The sequence below is a fragment of the Perognathus longimembris genome, chromosome 17, assembly GCF_023159225.1.
Source record: "Perognathus longimembris pacificus isolate PPM17 chromosome 17, ASM2315922v1, whole genome shotgun sequence".
Classification (NCBI taxonomy): domain Eukaryota; kingdom Metazoa; phylum Chordata; class Mammalia; order Rodentia; family Heteromyidae; genus Perognathus; species Perognathus longimembris.
Window position 1 is genome coordinate 13333615 of NC_063177.1, and position 22755 is coordinate 13356369.

The 22755-nt window shown below is 47.1% G+C and overlaps 1 protein-coding gene across 11 annotated transcripts in view; it reads left to right on the plus strand.

Moving 5' to 3' along the window:
- The first annotated feature begins 6696 nt into the window (after nt 1–6696).
- The window catches only part of Epn2 (epsin 2), an 87373-nt gene continuing 71314 nt past the window's right edge, over nt 6697–22755 (plus strand). For 7 of the 11 annotated variants that reach the window (XM_048366594.1, XM_048366600.1, XM_048366601.1 and 4 more), the window contains exon 1: nt 6697–6815. The gene's annotated coding sequence lies outside the window, so the exon portion shown is untranslated. The other 4 variants (XM_048366596.1, XM_048366597.1, XM_048366598.1 and 1 more) reach the window with 4 other exon arrangements.

The window sequence follows — 22755 nt, forward strand, 5'->3', positions numbered from 1 at the left end:
AAATTCCCAGTTTCCTGAGTCGGCTCTGATGGTTCACACCTGTAGTCCCGGCTACTCAGGAGGCCCAGATGTGAAGATTTGAGTTCAAAGTCAGCCCAGGCAGAAAACTCTGTGAGAGACTTATCTTCCAGTTAACCAGGAAAAAGGTGGAAGTGGAGGTGTGGCTCAAGTGGTGGAGCACTAGCCTTGAGCAAAAAAAAAAAAAAAAAACTAAGGGAAAACACTCTGACCCTCAGTTCAAGCCTAACAGCATTAAAAAGAAGATTTTGGATCTGTTCTGGAAGTAGCTCTGCACAGTTCAGGCAGCCCTTTACTTACACATAACCCCTCCTGTGTGCACAACACTGTCACATCTTGTGTGTAAAGCAAGCAAATGCAGAGGTCATCTGTCCATTTTACAGATGAAGCACAACTGAGAGACAGGAAGTCAAATACCAGCGTGAGGGACACCCTGACCACATCCTTCCAACATTCATGACTCTGGTAGAAGTCTGATAGGTACCAAGTTGGGGTTAAAGGTTGGAAAGCATAAGGCCCTGAGTAGACCATGCACTTAGTAAGTCTACTGCTACCTCAGTCTGGTGTGTGTGTGTGTGTGTGTGTGTGTGTGTGTGTGTGTGTGTGTGTTGATCCTGGGGCTTGAACTCAAGGCCTTGGTATTGTCCCTGAATGTTTTTGCTCAAGGCTAGTGCTCTACCATTTGAGCCATAGCTCTACTTTCAGATTTTTTGGTGGAATCTCACAGGCTTTCCTGCCCAGCCTGGCTTTGGAACTATAATTCTCAGATTTCAGCCTCCTGAGTAGTTAGAATTATAGGCATGAACCTGGTTGTCATCTCAGTCTTGATTTGACTTTTTTCTCCCTAAATCAACTGTTGTTGCCCCTTTGCATGTCAGGAGCCATTGGGGTGGGGACAGGCCTCAGCACAGTGGCACATCTTTCTGATTGTGCAATGTGTTTAGAATACAAGCAGGAAGTAGTTTGTTACAACATCTGAAGAACGGTTGAGAGGTTAGGAGGGTACTGGGTGAAAACCAAGATTTAAACATGACGTCAGTGATGGTTTATTGGGAGCTGAATCAGTCTGGAAGAATGAGAAAGCACTCAGCAAGGACACAGTGAGCTCTGCAGCTGAGGAAATCTCTCACATTCCGTTATGAATGACGTCAGCAGAGGCATGGGCGGGTCTAGCCCTGAATTGTGTGCAGGGCAGTCTTGTTATCTGATGTGGAAGAATCTTGGAGAGGTCTGCTGGTTCACTGAGAGCTCAAGTGTGCATGGAGAGGTAGCCGCACCACCACACACTCCATTATGATGTGGTCATCCAGGTAGCAGTGCATTTACATTTTTTTCCCCCAGATCTGAGGACCAAACTCGGGGCCTTATGCTTGCCAGGCAGGCACACTTCCACTGAGCTAAATCCCCAGCTCACAACAGTTTTTTGTGTCCTTTTTTTTTTTTTTGCCAGTCCTGGGGTTTGAATTCAGGGCCTGAGCACTGTCCCTGGCTCCATTTTGCTCAAGGCTAGCATTCTACCACTTGAGCCACAGTGCCACTTCCAGGTTTCTCTGAGTAGTTTATTGGAGATTAGAGTATCACAGACTTTCCTGCATGGGCTGGATTTGAGCCAAGATCCTTAGAGCTTAGGCTCCTGAGTAGCTAGGATTACAGGCGTGAGCCACAGGCACCCAACTCGTTTATTTTGTTTTGTTTTGTTTTGTGTGTATGTGATCCAGTCCTGGGGCTTGAACTTGACCTTTATTTTCCTCAAGAGTCTTGCTCTACCACAGAGCCACAGATCTACTTCTGGCTTCTTTTTCTTTTTTCTTTTTTGTATATTGATATTTTATTGGGAGTAGGTATGCTCACATAAGCTGATAGTGTATAGGCTAGTTCAAGCAGTTGGCTTCTAACAGGCTGGCTAGGAACTTCAAAAAGGACATTCATTATTAATGGATTCTGTAAGTCTTGGCTGCTCTAGAGTACATGTGACCAAATGTGTCTAAGTGACATCTCTGCTGATCTTTCATCAGAACCTTGAATGTGGACAAGGATCCGTGACTTAATGGAATTTCTCATCTGTTCAAAAAGCTATTAGTTAGACAAGATTTAAATAAAGACTTTAAAAATTACTAAAATTGGGCTGGGAATATGGCCTAGTGGCAAGAGTGTGTGCCTCTTATACATGAAGCCCTGGGTTCAATTCCTCAGCACCATATATATACAAAAAGGCCAGTACTTCTGGCTTTTTTGGTGATTAATTGGAGATAAGAGTCTTACTTAGTCTCATGATGGTGGCTTATGCCTGTAGTCCTAGCTACTCAGGAGAGTCAGTAATCTCCTGCCTGGGCTGGCTTTGAACTGCCATCCCAGATCTCAACCTCCTCACAGTAGCTAGGATTACAAGCATGAGCCACCAGCACCTAGCTTACAATAGTGTTCTTGTAAGGTTGTGTCACCTGGTGGTGACTTGGCTGCCCTGCTAGTGGTATAAGCACACCGTGATATTCCTATAGGTGTAGAGTATGTGTGAGGCCCTGGATTCAGTCCCCATCATTTTAGATAGAGAAACCCAAATGTGTGTGCATATGTGGCAGTGCAAGCTATCAGAATCTCCATGACACTGAGCCTCTAGGGAGGACTGCTGAGAAACTTGTTGCTCAGTTTCACTGATGTACTGTTTGAACTTTTGAACTTTTTCCTCTTTCAGTGTGTGTGCCAGTACGGGGGCTTGAACTCAGGGCCTAGGTGCTGTTCCTCAGCTTTTTTTTTGCTCAAGGCTTGCACTCATCATTTGAGCCACAGCTCTACTCCTAGTTTTTTGCTGGTTAATTGGAGATATCCAGGCTGGCTTTGAATCCAGATCCTTAGATGTCAAGCCTCCTGAGTAGCTAGGATTACAAGGTGTGAGCCACCTCTTCTGAGTTAAGGTTCTATGTTTTTCTTTTTTAAACAGTACAGGGTCTTGTGCTTGCTTAGGCTGGCACTTTACCACTTGAACCAAAGCCCCTACCTGATTTTGTTTCAGTAATTTTTCCAGGGGGGAGGGTCCTCCATATTTTGCCCCAGGGTAGCCTGGAGTTTAATCCTTTTCTTTTAGCTTCCTTCATTGCAGAGGTGAAAAGCATGCACTACTATGTCCAGCTTTTTATTGGTTGAGATGAAGCCTCAAGAAATAATTCCCCCTTCCTGGTTGCTGACCTCAAGACTCCATCCCACTTACTGATCTTTGCTTCTTACGTAGCTAGGAATATAGGTATGAGTCACAGAGCCCAGTTTGGACCCTTCTCTGGGTTTGCAGGCTTTCTGTCTGCAATCTGCTAAATCTTCCCCTTGAAGCCACTTCCTATTTGAACCCTTCTACCCTTAATCCCAGAAAAATCCTTAGCTTGAATCACCATCCATTTCATCTTCTGAACTATACCCTACCCCTAATAGATTTAGTCCTTCTGCCTTGTAATCTCTGGGGCCCATCTCTAAATCTGTGGAAGAATAGAGATCACTGTTGATTCTAGCTCCCTGGTCCCTGTAAGTTTAGCCAGGAAGGAAACTCGCCACACGCAGGAGAAAGGAGTTTATTGGGGGGAGAGCAAACTGCCAGAGAGAAAAGGAAATAAAGGCAGCAAGAGAGAGTAAGAGAGAAAAGGAAAGAAAGCCGGGATTATGTTGAGCCGGATTATATAGGAAAAGGTGGGAGATATGGCCAGGTGGATTGGTGACCTCAGAGAAGGAGGAGATAACTGCCTCCAGGTGTACCAGTTACCTAGTTAACTCAATTACTGGGCACAGACTTAAGCAGATGGGGGGCATCTGCATGGATCCCTTGCGGGGGTGGACCTTATAGTCCCCTTGCATGCTTTGGGCATGGGCAGAGCTGCAGGGTGCTCATGTGTTCTAGACCTAGCAGAACCTGGATTGAATCTCATATATTCCTGTGCTGCCTCAGTTTCTCCATCTGTAAAGTGGGAATATTGCTAGGAGGGTGAACTAAGAGAGGGAACAGGAGGGAGGGCAATAATACTTCAGAGGGGTTGTTGGGAAGGAGGAATGGCTTGAGCAGATGCAGGCATCTGCCCTCTGACCTTGTACAAGGGTGTGGGGTCTTCTGGAGGCCCTCCCCCACCTCCCTGGCGGGCCTAATCTGTGCTTCTCCAACTCACTTCCAGCTATTTGTGATTGCTTATCACTTCTTTATCCGTGTCCTGCTCCCTTTCCAAAATTGGAAGTTAACTCTGTTTCACCGAGGCTGGGCAGGGGCTTTCCAAACCTTAATTTCTTGTCTTTCAACTGTGGGAAATAGAATGTCTTGTGGAATCTTGGTGGCATTTCCAGAAGCACTATTCTGAAGTCTGGCAGCATCGAACCACAAGAGGCCATTTAAATTTAAATGAATAAAAGTTAAATAAAGCGGCACAAGTTCAGCTCCTTAGTCACAGTTGACACATTTCTGGTGTGACCTACATGTGGCTAGTGGCCACCTTATTGGATGCCACAGATAGAAACTTTTCCTCATCAAAGGGAATTCTAGAGCTGGGGATACATTTGACTGGAATGTGCAAGGTCCTGGGTTCAATCACCAGCACTGTGGAAAAAAATAAAGTGGAATTGTTACTGGACAGGTCTGGTTTTAAAAATCTATGAAGCTGAGGATCCGAGACCTTACGTGGCAATGCGTTCAGTGTCCACTGTCCCTGCAGTAACTGCAAAGATCTGGAGTGCATGAAGAATGTTTGGCTGATTGAGGGCAAGTTCTCCAGGATGGGGCTGGAGCGCAGCAAGCTGCAATACTGAAGTGTGGCTTGGGCATGCTGAGTACTGGGAACATTGTACTGAGGACACTGGAAGGACAACAGAAGCCATCTTTCTCCCATCTCCCACCCTTTATTCTCCTTTGTCCCCAGAGGCAAGCCATAAAAAACTAGAATCTTCACGGGGCGCCAGTGGCTCACACCTGTAATCCTAGCTACTCAGGAGGCTGAGATCTGAGGATCACAGCTCGAAGTCAGCTGGGGCAGAAAAGTCTGTGAGACTCTATTTCCAATAAACCACACCCCAAAAGCCAGAAATGGAGCTGTGGCTCAAATGGCAAAGCACTATCCTTGAGCAAAAGAAGCCCAAAGACAGTGACCAGGCCCCGAGTTCAAGCCCCAGGACTTGATTAAAAAAAGAAACAGGAATCTCCACCAAAGCCAGCCATAACCTAGACATATTACTCTACTTAGGCTCATCTTTCTGTGTAAAAATTGGCTATAGAACTTCTTTGACCAACCTTCTCTGATATTAGGATATGAGACCCTCGTACTAGGGTATGAGAATTCGTCCTGCTCTATATCTAGGAAAGGAACACCACAAAGGCCATGAGGAATCTGCACAAACAAGCCTTGCTGTGTCCCCTCCTCCCCTCAGCCTAGTTAGTACATTAGGTCATCCCCTATTGTCCAATCACGTTTCTACATGTCTGTTCATCCTTCATCAAGCTTAAGAACAAAAACAAACGTTTTCCCTGGGCTCCTGTTTTCTGAAGGCTCCCCAGTCAGGAAAAACTTTGAGGTTAAGTGTTAGGCTTTTTCTCTTGTTAGCCAATCTATAGGAGTTCGGCCTGTGATCTTTTGATGGGTGGGAGGGAAGGAGTCATACACACCTCTCTGCTTCTACCCAGTAAACTAAGTTCAAAGCTAAGCTACAGTTTCCTATGCAGTACAAATAAAGTGCAATTCACTTCTAGTGGAGAGGGCATCTGAGCAGTGGAAGGGGTAGCTAACTATGGGGAGTGGGACTTTCAGAGGAACCAGTGGTCTTTAGGATCAAAGAAGTGCTAGTGTCTCTTCTACCTCACAATTTTATTTCTATTTTTGCCAGTGGTGGATCTTGAACTCAGGGCCTGGGCACTTTCCCTGGGCTGCTTTTGCTCAAGCCTAGCACTCTACCACTTGTGCCACAGCACTGCATCTGTTTTTTTTTTTTTTTTTTCTCTGAGTAGTTTATTGGAGATAAGAGTCTCACAGAGTTTTCTGCCTGGACTTGCTTCAAACCACAATCCTCAAATCTCAGTCTCCTGAATAGCTAGGATTACAGGCATTAGCCACTGGCTCTCTGCTTCAGTCTTCAGTTCTGAGCCTTCTGAAAAATTTCCCAAGAGAAGGCTGGTGCACCACCTGTGCCAGGCTCTGTACTCTTGTTCTATGCATGCCGGGTGGTCTCTGTGCCCAGCCCACGACTTGGTACATAGGAGGTGCATCTTAGGTGCTCATGAAACCAAGGGAAGAGGTGGTTTGGCATTGCTAAGTGGGTGTGTGTGAGACCTTTTTAGTAACTCGAACCTAAGAATATTTTGGAGTATATTTTATTGAAATACAGAGTTTATACAGAAAAGTACACGGACCTAAGGTGCACATCGGTGAGTTTTAATAAAGTGGATACACTCGTACTAAACCATGACCAGCACCCAGGCCTTTCAATCGCTTCCAAGAGGAGCCACTATTCCTCTAGGCCAACTATAGGTGTAGGCTGAGGGTCAATGTGTGGGTGGGAGGGCACTGTAGAGGAAGCCCAGAGGGCAGGTGTGGGCGGGGCGTGCAGAGCAGGGGGAGGGAAGGGACAGAGAGGGGCGGAGCCGCTCATGGACTGGGGATGGAGGGCGGGGCCTCGGAGGGGCGGGGCCGGCGGGCGCGCGCACGCCGCCGGCGCGCCCCCTCCCGGCCGCCATGTTGGCTGGTGTGTGGGTGTCAAACGCCGCACGGGCTCAGGTCTCTCCCGCCTCTCCAGCGCTACCGGCGGCTGCAGCCGCGCATTCGCGCGGGCCAAGAAGAGCTGAGGTAAGCCCGGACCTGCGGGGCTCGGGGACCGGAGCAGGGGCCCCAGGGCACGGGCGTTCCCAGATCACAGGTTCCCTTCACCCCAGCAAGACCCCAGAGCATGCACCCCTGTTGCCCCAGCTGGACCCCCCACCCCGGGTGGGACTCTCCTCCCTCCCCCCGGCTCCGCCCAACAGGCTGGAGTGTGGCCCCCTCCCCTCCGGGATCCCCTCTTTCTGCCGCAAGGGTCTCCCCCCATTTCTCTGTTAGGGAGCTCCTCTTACGTCCTCGGACTCGGGCTCCCCGTGCTCCTGACCTCAGATCCGGGAGCCCCCTGATGTTTGGAACTACCCCGCCCCCTTCCCCAGCGCGGGTTCCTCCCCTCCGGGCCTGGCGCCCCTCACTCTCCAGCCCAGTCTCCCGCCCGCTCCTGAGCAGAGCACAGCCCAGCCTTCCTCCAGGAATTGGGGGAGGGTGTCCCCTTCTCTCCTTTGGGCTCCCCTTCCCCGCCCCAGGGACTAGGTTCCCCCTTCCCCAGCTCCCACCCCCAGAGCGCAGAGGGGACGGGGGCGGCAGAGCCAGGCTCCAGCTGCCTTTTGTTCCGTGTGGGATGGCAGAGACCCGGCCCGGCGGTCCTGCTCGGTTAATCGGGGTGAGTGAATGGGCTCACCGGTCCAGACTCTTCCAAGGAGACCCTTCCTCTTTTCCGGTTGGAGCGGGAGCTGAGAGCGCTGGGAGAGGCAGGCCCTTGTTAGAGGAGTCCGGGCCAACAGGTTTTTTGTTGGAGGCCTGAAGTTGGTCCAGTGGTTTTTGCAGAGGTACAGCCTGAGCTCCCTAGCATCACCATCCCCCTCCCCCCCACCGGGGCCTATGAAAACCCATTCCTCAGCCCCGGGGCTCAGTCCTTGTGGGGGGGGCCCCTTCACTATACTGTCTCAGGGATGCATTTGAAATCGGTGCTTTAAACGGAGAAGGCACTTAACCGTTGTTGGGGTTCTTCTGATGGGGGAAACTGAGGCTCAGAGATACAGTGATTTGCCCAAGGTCACCCAGCGATCCTGTGTCAAGTGTCAGAGCTGGGAGCACTGGCACTCCCTGACATCTAAATGGAGATGATGGTCAGGATTCCCTCCATTACTTTGCCTTTTTAATATTCACACAAGAAAATGGTCAGGAAAAGATGAGAAGTATGAAGCCTTCCTTTCTACTTCTAGAAAATACCCTGGGAAAAGGGATTGGAATAGGGATTGAAATGATTGAAAAGGTGAGTTTTAATGATCTAGACTCCCCCTCTCATTACGTAATATATAATGAAGATTTAGCAAGAAAACGTGCATCGTGTAGCTCTAGCTATGGAGTGATAGGTGGTGACAAAATCATACACGGAATCCCACGCAGCGGGATTGAGCCTGCACTGGTAATTAAGTTTTCTTTCACCTGTATTTAATTGAACATGGAAAAGGCCTGCAATTTGCTTCTGAATAATACTTATTCAGGTGCCTATGTTGGGAGGAATGATTATGCTGGGGAAACACACCTAAATCTCATTATTTTTCTGCTTTTACTTTCACTGGGTTAAAAGTTTGTTTCTCTAGTTTTGAAACTTGGCTAGTTATCCTTACCATCTTCACTGGGCTGTTTGTTTGTAAACATATTAGTTATTGAAGAGTTGGGTGACATGTAAATTACTGGAAGACATATTCAGGACTGTCTTGCAGCCCACAAGCTCTTGGACCAGGAGCAAGTTTGGATGGTCCTGAGGGAGGAGTGCCTTTCTCCCAGGGATGGGAGCTTTGTGGAGCACTGTTTCTTTGCAAGGTGTGTGTGGGCCAAGCATTTGACATGTGCAGAAATGTGAAACTTTCAAGGGATAATACCTGGCATGGGATATATAGTCTTGAAAAATGACCCCTCCTTTGTAGAAACCCTCTGTGGAAATACTGTTGCCTCTTATGTAACCTTCTTTCATAATGGGACATGGATTTCTCAAGAACAGAGATTTTGATAAGAGTCCTGTAAAGTAGTTGAAAAGTTTTTGGAACACTGATTTATTGGTTGCTTTTCCTGAGCTAAATGTGTGTGTGTTTTTCTTTTTATACGGGGGTGTGTGTGTGTGTGTGGTTGATTCTGGTTTTCTTTTAATTTCATTTGGAGTGGCAACTTTTTTTCTTTGGTGTGGGTCCTAGGGCTTGATCTCAGGGCAGGGATTCTGTCCCTGAGCTTTGAGTGCTAGCTCAAAACTAGCATTTTACCACTTGAGCCACACCTCTACTTCTAGCTTCTTCTGGCAATAGTTGATGAGAATCTCATGGACTTTCCTGCCTGGGCTGACTTTGAACTGTGGTCTTCAGATCTCAGTCTCCTGAGTAGCTAGGATTACAAGCTTGAGCTCAGTTTTCAGTTCTTTGTGGATTAAAGTGCTAAGAGAATGGATACCAGGAAAATGCATGGAATTGTCATTGCTGTGCTTCTGGGACGTTTTAAGTGTTCTGGCCAGTATTCTCAGTGTCCTCCAGAGTCTTCAGGGCCTTCTTGTCATGTTGATGAAGTGTGAATTACTATTTTATGGCATGAGTTACCTGGTGACCCTGAGCTTTGGAAAGTCATAGGGCTTGGATGGGGCAGGAGTGGTGGGAGGGTTTAAGATTGGAGACAATGTGAGGAACTCTGTTTATATGTAGGATTTTAAAAAAAGGATCAGGGGGCTGGGAATGTGGCTCAGTGGTAGCTGCTTGCCTAGCATGCATGAAGTCCTGGGTTTAATTCCTCAGCACCACATAAACATAAAAGGCCAGAAATTGTGCTGTGGCTCAAGTGGTAGAGTGCTAGCCTTGAGCAAAAGAAGCTCAGGGACAGTGCCCAGGCCCTGAGTTCAAGTCCCAGGACTGGCAAAAAAAAAAAAAAATCAGGTTTTGCTGTTTAATGTGATCTAGGTTGGCCTGGAGCTTGATATCATCCTTCTTTAGCTTCTGAATAGTGGGATTACAGGTGAGCACCATTTTTTCCAGTTCTAGTCTACTTGGAACTCATGGGTTTTTCGTTAAACAAATCTCTTCTGTCATGCTTTTGCCAGCCAACCCTGTTGGTGTTTGGGCCCCACTTCCTTTGCTGTCATGGCTTCCCCAAACTATCCTGTCTGTTGGAGCTTCCTGCACATTGTATGTCTGGGACTTTTGTGTTGCTGTGACAGCTTTGAGGCCTTGGTTGTCTTGTCTTTTTTTTTTTTTTTTTTTTCCCACTTCTCCAGCATCCAGCTTGGTCTGTATTGAGAAGTTCTAGGGGAGGGGATTTGTTTTTTATTAATGTTTCTCCAGTTTCTACTGTTTAGTCTTGCTGTAGCATAATTCAGTAGTGTTTGTTCAGCAGTCATGGGTCAGTCAATACAGCTATTGCCCTGCTTTGGCAGATGAGGCAAGTGAGACTCAGGGGACTTAACTGCCCAGTATTACATTGCCAGAAGGAAGTGAAGGCTGGGACATGAACAGATATGTGGGACTTCAGAATATTACTATACCTGTGCCATGATTGGAGAAGCCCAGTCTCACAGGGATGAAGAGACATCTTGTAAGTTCACAATGGACTGGCAATGTGGGATGTTACAAAATTTAGATGTTGAGGCTGCAGAGAGCACATTTTGTTTTTGTCAGATGCATTGTGAAATGACTGTTTATGTCCATCTGTTGAGTTTTGAAAATTGACAAGCTTTCAGATAAGTCAGTGAGTGGAATTTTCTTAATTAGCTTATTCATAGTTTCTAAAAATAGGACAGCACACAGTGTAGAAGTAGGTACAACTAAGTGTGTTTATTCCATCACTGAACCCGTGGATATGTTTGGCCTTACCTGTTTCCAGTCAGGAGGTTACATTTTTTTTTTTTTTTTTTTTTTTTTGGCCAGTCCTGGGGCTTGGACTCAGGGCCTGAGCATTGTCCCTAGCTTCTTTTTGCTCAAGGCTAGCACTCTGCCACTTGAGCCACAGTGCCACTTCTGGCCATTTTCTGTGTATGTGGTGCTGGGGAATCGAACCCAGGGCCTCATGTATATGAGGCAGGCACTCTTGCCACTAGGCCATATCCCCAGCCCCAGGAGGTTACATTTTTATTGTTCTGAAATCTTCAAGACTTTTTCAGCAGCCTTTAAAAAACAAAACAAAATAAAAAATTGCATTGTAATTTCACATCTATGTATGACATTGGAATTACCACCCACCTCTGAGGGAAAGACAGAGACCCAGAGAGATTAAATCTGCCAGGACCTGCACAGCTAGGAATCAAATTGAGGTCTCTGTTTCTCGGATCTGGATCCCGTTTTACTTCCATTGCTCCTGTAGCAAATGTCACAGAATGAAGGGTATTCGCTTGCATTGGTGGGATAAATCTGGGATTTGAAGACCACCCTCAGGTTTACTTGGGATGTGGGGATTATACATGAAGAAGTTTCTGGTTTTCTCCTAACCATAGATCTATGAAATCATAGCATGATGATTTGAATGTCAGTGATTTAATGGGCCACTTTTATCTGACAGATGCTAGATTTAAAGTTTGATTAAAGAAAAAAAATCCTGCCTCCTTTGAACCAGATCTACAACATTGTACAATGCTCCCTAAAAGTGATTTGGATTCTTTCTGGTGACTCATTCCCAGGCTCCCAGGTACGAGAGGCTTTGTTCCTGGACACAGAAAGGCCCTTTTTCTCATTCCAGTTCTTGTCTGCCTTGCTCTAGGTAGAGTGAACTGTACTTTTAAGCTTTTTCTAGAGACAGAGCAGGTAATTTAATTCTCTCAATTCAAAGCAGTGCAAGGAACTGGGCACACATCGGGCTGTAGAAAAAGGGACTCCCATTTCAGATCTCTTGGTGGAACCCAGCTGATAACTAGAACAGGGAGAGCAGGCTCCCCTGAGGATGACTGGCCTTCTACGGCTAGTGCACGATGTGGATTTAAAAGCATTTATAATTAATCACTTCTGAGTGGTGGCTGCACTCTTCCTCTGGCTCCCACCCCTCTTTGGGAATGTCATTGTCACATCATTCCCATTGTGAGCTCAGTAGCTGAGAGCACCAAATGGCACAGACAATTTGGCTATAAAGGCCATGTGGCAGATTGCTTTGGAGTCGAGTGCATACCCAGAGGCCTCTGGGCTGAGTGGCTTGGGGCACTTTGATCCCTGAGCTTTGGTTTCCTGTCTCCAAAGTGAGACTAGCAATGACCACTTCATGGAACTTGCAAGTTTCTCTGGAGTTCATCCGAGTCATCCAGAGGGCGGTTCCTGAGTGATGACAGAATCGGAACACACACATATATATGGTCTCTAGCACTAGCTGGCTGGGCAGAGAAAACCCCAAAAGACTTTCTGACCTCAAGGGCTGCTAAGTGTTGTTCTGAAGCTGGCTCAGAGCCTGGGTTCTCTGGGTCTCTACTTTGTTCTTTTATGATTGTAATTTGATCCCTGATCACTGACTTTACTTTGAGGGTAGGTTAGGGTTGGGTATTTTCCTTAAAGAAGGAGGCTCACACCTTTAATCTTAGCTACTCTGGAGGCTGAGATCTGAGGATCAAGGTTCAAAGCCTGGGCAGGAAATCTTTTTTTGATAGTTAATCTAACTTCTAGTTAACTACCAAAAAAGCTGGAAGTGGATCTGAGGCTCAGTTGGTAGAGTACAAGCCTTGAGCAAAAAAGGTCAGGGGGCTGGGAATATGGCCTAGTGGCAAGAGTGCTTGCCTTGTATACATGAGGCCCTGGGTTCGATTCCTCAGCACTACATATACAGAAAATGGCCAGAACTGGCACTGTGGCTCAAGTGGCAGAGTGCTAGCCTTGAGCAAAAAAGAAGCCAGAGACAGTGCTCAGGCCCCGAGTTCATGGCCTAGGACTGGCCAAAAAAAAAAAAAAAAAAAAGGTCAGGGACAGCACCTAGGCCCTGAGTTCAAGCCCCAAGATTGGCATAAAAAAAGCAAGAGGGGGGCAGGAGGGTGGGGGAAGGGCATGAGAAGCAAGGTGAAGTAAAATCATTTCTTACTTCCTACACATCTGGGAAGATGTGAAGGCTTTTAGACACACCATTTGGAGAGGTGGTGAGAGTGGTGGGGTCTGAGCAGAATCCCCCAGGGGCCATTAGGGATGGACCACTGGTGTTAATGGAAATCACTCCTCCCTCTAACACTTCAGATTGATTTACTGTTCTTTGATGTTTAGAGTTTGAAGACTTTATCTTTTTTCCCTGCAGTAGTAATTAGCAGCTTGCCCATCAAAAGCAGTCATATGGTTGTGAGCCCCCTAACTCTGTTGGTTTTGCTAATGTCTCCCGTGTGCCAGGTCCTAGCTACTGTCTTTATGTACAGTATTTGATTTTCCATGTCAACCATTTCTCTTTTACATTAAAAAAAAGAAAAAACAACGAAGACTCAAGAGGGGAGCCAGCTGCCCATGGCCACCCCACTAGTGATGTCCATTGTGGCAGATTCAGAACCACTACCTCCCCTGCAGTGCTAAGTGCTCCCATCACCTCACTGTACCTCCAATATTCTTGAGAAGTAGGCATTTCACAAATGAACACCCAGACTTGGGGGCGGGGGCGAGCTAGGCGCTGTGCGCTCAACCAGTGGACTGGGCTCATAGGACCTGAATTCAGTCAGGAGCTTTATGAAGTCATTTAGTGACAATATCTCACCTCCCTGTACAGCACCACAGGCTAAGCAGCCTGGTTGTGGACAACAGGGACCTGGAGGTCCTCCAGGTGGGTTGCTGGGGGCTGGTAAAGGTTTTTGTATTTGCAAAGCTGTGTAAAAATCATTGGCTAGCTGTGCACCAGTGGCTCATGCCTGTAATTCTTGCTACTCAGGAGGCTGAGAGCTGAGGATCGCAGTTTGAAGCCAGCCCTGGCAGGAAAGTCTACTTATCTCCAGTTAATCACAAGTTGAAGTGGAGCTGTGGCTTAAGTGGTAGAGCACTATCTTTGAGCATAAGGTCATGGACAGCTCCAAGGCCCTGAATCCAAGCACTAGGACTAGCATCAGGCTCCCCTTCCCTCCAAAAAAAATAAAAAAAAATCGCTGGCTGAATTGCTCTTCGTGGGAAGGCGATTGTTTGGCTTTACTTTGTAATCCCAAAGCATGCTGGGTCTGTAAACGTTGCACAGGGGTACTAGGAACTGAAAGAATGCTCTGGTGATGCTGTGCTTAAAACAGATTGGAGTCACGCAGTACTTGGTATTCTTAAAAAGTGACTTGTAAATAGAAATATAAAGTAGTTCTTGCTCTGTAGGCAGTTAACATGCTTTCCAGTCAGTAGGTGGTTTATTCTTGTCTTGCTGTGTCTGGAGGAGGCAGGATGTGGGCTTTCTCAGGGATTGGACACCCCTGTAGCTCTTGATCCAAGGGTGGTAAAACACCTCTGCATTGGTGCCTGCCCTGTGAGAGGCTAGGGAGGTTTGGACTAGAATGTTGTTCTTTAAGACTCTTGAGGTTAATAGCTGAATACAAGCAACGATTTGGTATTAAAAGATCCATCTTGAGCCAGGCACTGATAGCTCATGTCCATAATCCTAGCTACTGAGGAGGCTGAGATCTGAAGCTCAAGGATTGTTAAGAGAGACTCTTACTTCCAATTAACCAGCAAAAAGCCAGAAGTAGAGGTGTGGCACAAGTGGTAGAGTGCCAGCCTTGAGTAAAAAAGCCAAGGGAGAGAGCATAGGCTGAGTTTAAGCTCTAGTTCTAGCACACACTCAAAAAGTCAGTAGTAGTAAGGGAATGCTGATAGGCTAAAGGAGCCCCACAATTTTTTTCTTGAAAGCTGGTCATTTACCCCTGAGTATCTGTTTGATACCTAGAGCTGTTGTGAGATATAATTACTTGACTTTGGGGAAAGGACTAGAGGCTTGACTCAAGTGGTAGAGTGCCAGCTTAGCAAGCAGCAAGGCCCTGAGTTCAAGCCCCAATATAGTTGCCCTAAAAAAGGAAGGACGATATATAATCAGAGAAAAATCATGCCACTCAGAGGCAACTCCGATGTAGAGGTAGTATTTCCGGAACAGTTGGGTAGGAGGAAGGATGGAGTGACCTTGATCAAGATGTATGCAAAAAATGGACATGTTGTACAGCTAATTGGTGCTTTAAAAAATGGTGACAACCGGTCAGGATATTGAGGTCAGTCAGTATCAGCATGAAAAATGTCTCTGGATCTATATTGATGGGTGTAAATTGATGCCATGTTTCTTGCCACCAGGAACTTAGTCTAATTGAAAAGACATGGTCAACATTTGTGAGACAGAAGCTCACTGTGTTTTGTTATTATTATTATTATTATTATTTTTTTTGCCAGTCTTGCGCCTTGAACTCAGGGCCTGAGCACTCTCCCTGGCTTCTTTTTGCTCAAGGCTAGCACTCTACCACTTGAGCCCCAGCGTTACTTTGGGCTTTTTCTATATATGTGGTGCTGAGGAATCGAACCCAGGGCTTCATGTATTCGAGGTAAGCACTTCACCACTAGGCCATATTCCCAGCCCCAAGCTCACTGTGTTGAGTTGTGATTTTGATTCTTTGTCAGGAGGCCAAGAATGGAGAAAAAATTCTAGAAGACTCGGAAAAAACCTCAGGGAGAAGGTAGGACTGGAGCTGGATCTTGAAGGACTAGGGACATTGTGAGTGAGGAGGGTAGGCACTTCAGGTAGAGGGAAAAGCAGGAGGAAGAACTTGAGGTGAGTGCCAGGGCAGTTTGTGCCCACCCTCCTGTATGTGCTCTGTGGGCTCCTGAGGCCTTGCTGCTTGCCTGGTAAGAGGCCTACGGGGCACAGTGGTAACCAGGGTGGCCTGGGGCTCTGAACAGGCAGCAGCTGCAGCCTGGGGATTTGGATTTGTTTGGGAAGGGGCCCTGTGGTAGTGGTCTACAGAATGGAGGAGTTCCTGTGGGTGAGGGCCTGGCTCAGACTGGCTGCCTGAGACTGGCTGCATTGTGGTTCTGTGAAGGGAGGCCAGGACCCACTGTTGGAGAGTCTCAGGACCGCTAGTGGCTGGGAAGTTTGACACCCTAGGTTTGCCTGCAAGCACATGGCCTGAAAAGCTTTTCAGAAATGCCTCTGATGGAACCCCCATCTTAGACCAGTCAAGCAGGAGCCAGAAATTTATAGAAGTACCCCAGACAATTCTAATGGTGTGCGTGGGTTAAGAAGCTGAGCTGTGTGTGTTCAGGAGAGCTTCTGAGAGTGTCGGGGACTGGAAGGTGGGAGGATTGGAGCCTGAGAGAGGAGGAAGCCTTTAGGAGTAGGAGGTGAGGGTGCTGAGGCCTCAGTTATCTGTAGTTCTTGTGGCTCGAGAAAAGAGGGAGGGCCAGAGAGAGAGATCGGCACCTCAGCCACGTTGGAGAAGGGGTTAGTTTGGCTGAGTGAAAGAGGGCCAGGGCAGGAGGAGAGATTGGCATCTACCTGTTTGGTAATCCTCCTTTCCACCTGGGCCCCAGGCCCAGAGCAGGCAGAGCAGGTTCTTATCTGCTCATTTAAGGTTCCTTCCCACACTGCAAATTGTAATGGCCACACCAGGCAGTGTTTGTAGAATTTAGAACTGCTTTGCTTCTTTCCCTTCCTCTCTTCTTCTCCCCCCCCTCATCTCTTTCCTCCATTCCTCCCCCCTGTTCCATTGCTCTCTCTTTTACATTAGAGATAGGGTCTCTCTCTATATAACTCAGACTGACCTTTAACCCTCTGTGTAACCTAGGTTGGCCTCAAACTTGTGATCTTCCTGCTCCAGCTTATGGAGTGCTAGAATTATTTAGTGCCTTACCATGCCTGATGAGTGAATTTTAGTCAGAAGTGAGGGTTTGCTCAGTGCATTTAATGTATAATACTTTATCATTGTCATTTATCATTAATGCTATTTTGGACAAAAAGTTACATGCACTAGTTAATGCTTGTTGAGCACATATATTATACACTCTAGACATGTGGGTTGATCAGGTGATACAGGTAGGTTGGGGTCTACAGTGTGTGGCATCTGTAGGAAGAGGTAATGTTGCCTTCTAGTGAATCCATGTCAGAAAAAGACATTCTTTTTTTTTTTTTTTTTTTTGGCCAGTCCTGGGCCTTGGACTCAGGGTCTGAGCACTGTCCCTGGCTTCTTCCCGCTCAAGGCTAGCACTCTGCCACTTGAGCCACAGCGCCGCTTCTGGCCGTTTTCTGTATATGTGGTGCTGGGGAATCGAACCTAGGGCCTCGTGTATCCGAGGCAGGCACTCTTGCCACTAGGCTATATCCCCAGCCCAGAAAAAGACATTCTTAATCTCTGAATTCCTAGCCAACACACCAGATTTAGGGCAGCTGAATGGACCTTGGTGGGCCTCTGGGCAAGAGAATTCAGGCAAGACCCAAACATAAATAAAGGTGATAGGAAAGTTTCTTAGGAAAGAAATATGGCAGAAAACGCACATGCCACAGGAAGACTTCAGCCCACCTCAGCCATCTTATACTCTCTTTGGAGTTCCAGAGCTTGGCTTTGTGGGTTTTTTTGCCAGTCCTGGGGCTTGGACTCAGGGCCTGAGCAGTGTCCCTTGCTTCTTTTTGCTCAAGGCTAGCACTCTGCCACTTGAGCCACAGCGCCACTCCTGACCGTTTTCTATATATGTGGTGCCAGGGAATTGAACCCAGGGCTTCATGTATTGGAGGCAAGCACTCTACCACTAGGCCATATTCCCAGCCAGGGCTTTGTGTTTAATTGGAAGAATTAAAGTCCTTGAAAATTGGTGGATCCTTTTTTTTTTTTTTTTTTTTTTTTGCCAGTCCTGGGCCTTGGACTCAGGGCCTGAGCACTGTCCCTGGCTTCTTCCTGCTCAAGGGTAGCACTCTGCCACCTGAGCCACAGCGCTCCTTCTGGCCGTTTTTCATATATGTGGTGCTGGGGTATCGAACCGAGAGCTTCACGTGTAGGAGGCAAGCACTCTTGCCACTAGGCCATATTCGCAGCCCTGGTGGATCCTTTTTGCTCCCAGTAAGATTTAGTTAGTGCCCAGTCCTTATTTCCTTATTCTTTTGTCCTTCTTCTTTAAAGCCCCCCACTCTACTTTCATTGTCTGGCTGTTTGGGCTTATCAGCTTATCCTACTATCTGCATGTGGAATTGAGCACAATTCCGGACTGCCTGCTTTTCTATCAACCCATATCAGTAATGGCAGCCTGGTGGGAGGATGGCTGGTTTAAGAAGTGATATCAAATGCTGAGGATTGAATCTGGAGTCAGAGAAGGCAGCAGAGGAAATGATCTGGTAGCCAATTGAGTCTTAACTGAAGAGCAGACACCAGTGGAAACTACTTAGGAAGCTGAGATGGGGAGGGGGGTTGTGGTTTGAAGTCATCTCTGGCAGCAAAGTCCTCAAGATTCTGTCTCCAAAATAACCAGCCAAAAACAGAGCTGGAAGCATGACTGTAGGGGTAGAGTGCTAGGCAAGCAAGCCAAGCAAAAGTGCAAGGTTCTGAGTTCAAACCCTGGTTAAGAAAGTTAATATAGGGGTGTGGGAATGTGGTTTAGTGGTAGAGTGATTGCCTAGCATGGATGAAGCTCTGGGTTCAGTTCCTCAATACCACATCAACAGAAAAAGCTGGAAATGGTGCTGTGGCTCAAGTGGTAGAGTGCTAGCCTTGCGTACAGAGAAGCTCAGGGACAGAGCTCAGGCTTTGAGTTCAAGCCCCAGGACTAGCAAAAAATGAAAAAAAAAAAAGATAATGTAGGGAGAAAAAGGAAACCAGGCCACTGATGCTGTGTACTGTAGAGGCCTAGAGACTGATGTCCAACTGGGCAGAGAGAGGAAGAGAGAGGACTGAACATGGAGCAGAGGCCCAGCTATGAGTTGAGCAGGCTGTCTAGATTTGACTGGGGGACTGGTTTTTACACAATTCTTTGGTGGTAAGAGGTCAGGACTCTGGGTCCTTCACCCCACCCTAGTCAGAGCATCTTTGCATTGATGAAAGCTGGGAATCCGGCTGTACTCATTTGAAAAATGCTTCGGTGCTGTTTCAAACCAGCCATGTAAAAGGCCTCACTGCTGTAGGTGCTAGAAGCCTAGAAGCCTGGGAAGCCCACAGTGCCCTGTGGAGGCTGGACAGGAGGCCTGGAGCTTCTTTCTTCAATGAGAAGGGTGGGGTTGAAAGGAGTTCCTGCCACACCCTGTCCTCCCGGCCAGTGTCTCAGGGCCTGCTGTGCATTGCAGTTCCTAGTCCTTTGGGCCTAGAACTCCCATGGTTCAGCAGTTCTAGTTTCCCCCAAATCCCTGGAGAATTTGAGGCTTCAAGGTAAAGATTAGGAACTTCCTGGTTAGCTTTGGACAGATACTTTTCCTGGTCCTGAGGAGATGGCCCTAGCTTCCAACTCTCTTCTCCCTAGACTAGAAACCAGCTTGCCTGGGGGCTGGGGAAGACCATAGAGGCGTCTGGTTTGGCTCTATGTACTGTGCCTCTTTGAAACATTAGCCTTTCATGTTGCCTCAGCTTCCTGTGTCTGCTGGAACAAATGACCACAGCCATAGCTAGGTAGATGAGGAGGGGAGACCAATCTAGGCCTCGAGGGCTGAGATGACAGTGTGGTCTGGGCTGTGGTCCTCGTGGAGACTCTGGAGGCAACTCCTCCCTACCCCTTCTAGCTTCTCAGCCTGCCCTGTTTCTTGTCTCATGATCCTTTGGTCCTTACAGCCAGCTATCACGGTCCTATCTCACAGCATCACTCTGATGTTGACTGCCAGTCTGAAGGACTGACTGCACGTTATTCCATTTGATGGTTGTGGGTATGTGGGACTCATGGGTTTATTTGGCATATCTTTATGTTTAAAAGCCAGCTGAGGGGCTGGGAATGTGGCTTAGTGGTAGAGTGCTTGCCTAGCATGCATGATGCCCTGAGTTCCATTCCTCAGCACCACATAAACAGAAAAAGCTGGGAGTGGCGCTGTGGCTCAAGTGGTAGAGTGCTAGTTCTGAGCAAAAGGAAGTCAGGGAAAGTGCTCGGTCCCTGAGTTCAAGCCCCAGGACCGGCAAAAAACAAACAAACAAGAAAACCCCAGCTGATTTTAGAAACTTGAATTTGATCTACCCCTTGGCCATATAACCTCACCTATTCCTAGGTTCTGAGATTTGAATGTGGTCATCTCTGGGAGGCTGTTATTTGCCCACTATAGTTGCCAGCATTAAAGTCAGGAGATTCTGCATTGCCATCCACACTTGCAGCTTCACAGACAAATCAGAACACTTGGCAGCCAGGGCTACACTGTTGCCTGGCAACAATGGGTCAGAGCCAGTGTAGGCGCCATCTCTAGATGAGGTTGGAGTGTGCCAGTTCCCTGTGGGCCCAGCTTTCCTCAGGGTGCCCACTCATTTCCTTTTGTCTGGTTCTCACTCTGGGGATGCAGGGGCTTACCCAGAGTCCAGCTATGGGAGCATTCTGTGTTTCGGGTGGTCCAGCTTGCTACCTGTGTGTTTTATGTCATGCTCTTCCCCCTGTACTTTACCCCCACTTCCTGCCCCCAGACTCTTGTCCTGAATTATTTTCTGCCTCTGCTTGCACACACTGTTCCTCCTCCTCTCCTGACCCAGGGCTCTGTGCTCCACAGCATCTTTGATGCTATTTTAGGTGGTATTGTTTGCACCATGACTGCTTGTCTCCCATCTCCTCCTTTTCTGGCACCCAGCTCTAGTACATTCTGGTGTCTTTCGTTTTATGTTTCACATTGGGGTTTGTGAAAAAGCAAATCTTTATAATGTACATTTAGAGCCATATCAATCATAAGTCAGGATGACACAAGCATGTGGCCAAGCATCCCTGTGCATGCACTCTCCTAGACATAGAATGTGACAGGAAATAAACTAGATTCCTGTTTGCCTCCCCCTCAAGACTGGTCATAGAAGAGGGAGGAAGGGAGAACCCAATGAGTGCACAGGCATAGTAGTATCAGCCTCCTGCTGCATCTGGGGGTTCTGTCTCCTTTAGCCCCACACCTAATCAGCTGTTTGCACTGTGTTCCAGGGGGCTGTTTCTGGGGTTCATGTTAAAGGCATTTTGATTAGAGATCTTGTGTCCAGACATTGTCTGGCCCCAGCTGAGAGGAAGTTTGAGCAGGACCTTGTTTCATGGCAAGTGTCCAGGTCAAATACCCCCTGTACTGCTGCCTGGAGGTCTGAAATGGAGCTTTGGGTAGTTTCTGAAGAGTGGAACTGAGGAGGGTAGCTGCTTTTATCTAGGTAGTATAGTATCCAAGGTGTTAGCTTTTGGAAAACTTGTTTATAAATTTAGATGTTTCATTGTGGAAATTTCAAGCGTGAGCCACTGGTGACTGAAATCTACCTTCCTTCCTTCCTTCTTTTCTTTCTTTCTTTCGTAATGATCTTTTTTTTTTTTTTTTTTTTGCCAATCCTGGGGCCTTGGACACAGGGCCTGAGCACTCTCCCTGGCTTTTTTTTTTTCTCAAGGCTAGCACTCTACCTCTTAAGCCACAGCACCACTTCCAGCTTTTTCTGTTTATGTGGTGCTGAGGAATCGAACCCAGGGCTTCATGCATGCAAGGCGAGCACTCTACTGCTAAGCTGTATTCCCAGCCCAGTAATGATCTTTTTTTTTTTTTTTTTTTTTTTTGGCCAGTCCTGGGCCTTGGACTCAGGGCCTGAGCACTGTCCCTGGCTTCTTCCCGCTCAAGGCTGGCACTCTGCCACTTGAGCCACAGCGCCGCTTCTGGCCGTTTTCTGTATATGTGGTGCTGGGGAATCGAACCTAGGGTCTCGTGTATCTGAGGCAGGCACTCTTGCCACTAGGCTATATCCCCAGCCCCAGTAATGATCATTTTTGCACAGGTTTTGATTTAGGTTGAATTTAATTAGCAGTTCTGTTAGGATAAAACAATGAGAATTTCATTATTACTATTGTTATTATTTTGCCAGTCCTGGGGCTTGGGACTCAGGGCCCTGAGCACTGTCCCTCGCTTCTTTTTTTGCTCAAGGCTAGCATTCTTGAGCCACAGCGCCACTTCTGGCTTTTTCTATATGTATGTGGTGCTGAGGAATTGAACCTAGAGCTTTCATGTATGTGTGTGAAGCAAGCACTCTACCACTAGGCCATATCATTGCCACTTTCTAGTTCCAGAAGTTGTTTTTGAAATTTAATTTTACTGTTATTAAGGTATTGTATAGAGGGGTTACTATTCCATAAGTCAGGTAGTGAGCACAATTCTTTTTTGGACAATGTCACCCTGGTTCCAGAACTTTTTAATACTTTAGAAACTCACACTAAGTCATCACTCCTCAATCCTGCTTTCCCCAGCCTTGGCTTTTATCTCTGTGGATCTGCCTAACCTAGACATTCCATGTGAACAGGATCATATGTGCCTTTTGGTTGACCTCTTTCACCTTGCTTGCTTTCTAGGCTTGTCTATACCTATGCCCCATAGATTATACTTTATTCCATGTGATGGTTGAATCATATTTTATATAGCTAGACCACAAATTATCTGTTGGCTGTTGTGATCAATTGCTTGGTGTTTTTTTTTTTTTTTTCCTGATATGGGGCTTGAGCTCCGTGCCTTGCATTCTTGCTCAGCTTCCTTGCTCATGGCTGGCATTTTACCACTTGAGCTACACCCTCAGTCCAGCTTTTTGCCAGTTAATTGAGATAGAGTCTTGAAGACTTTCCTTCCTTGACTTGCTTTGAATTGTGTGTGATCTTCCAGGTTTCAGCTTTCTGAGTAGCTAAGATTTACAGGGGTGAGTCACTGGTTCCTGGCACAGTTGCTGTTTTAATTCATAAGCATTCTCATTGTTGTTATTATTATTATTTGTCCTGGTCCTGGGGCTTAAACTCTGGGCCTGGGCGCTGTCTCTGGGCTCCTTTTGCTCAAGGCTAGCACTCTACCACTTGAGCCACAGTGCCACTTCTGGCTTGTTCTGGAGAGAAGAGTCTCACAGACTTTCCTGCCCAAGCTGGCTTTGAACTGCTCTCCTCAGATCCCA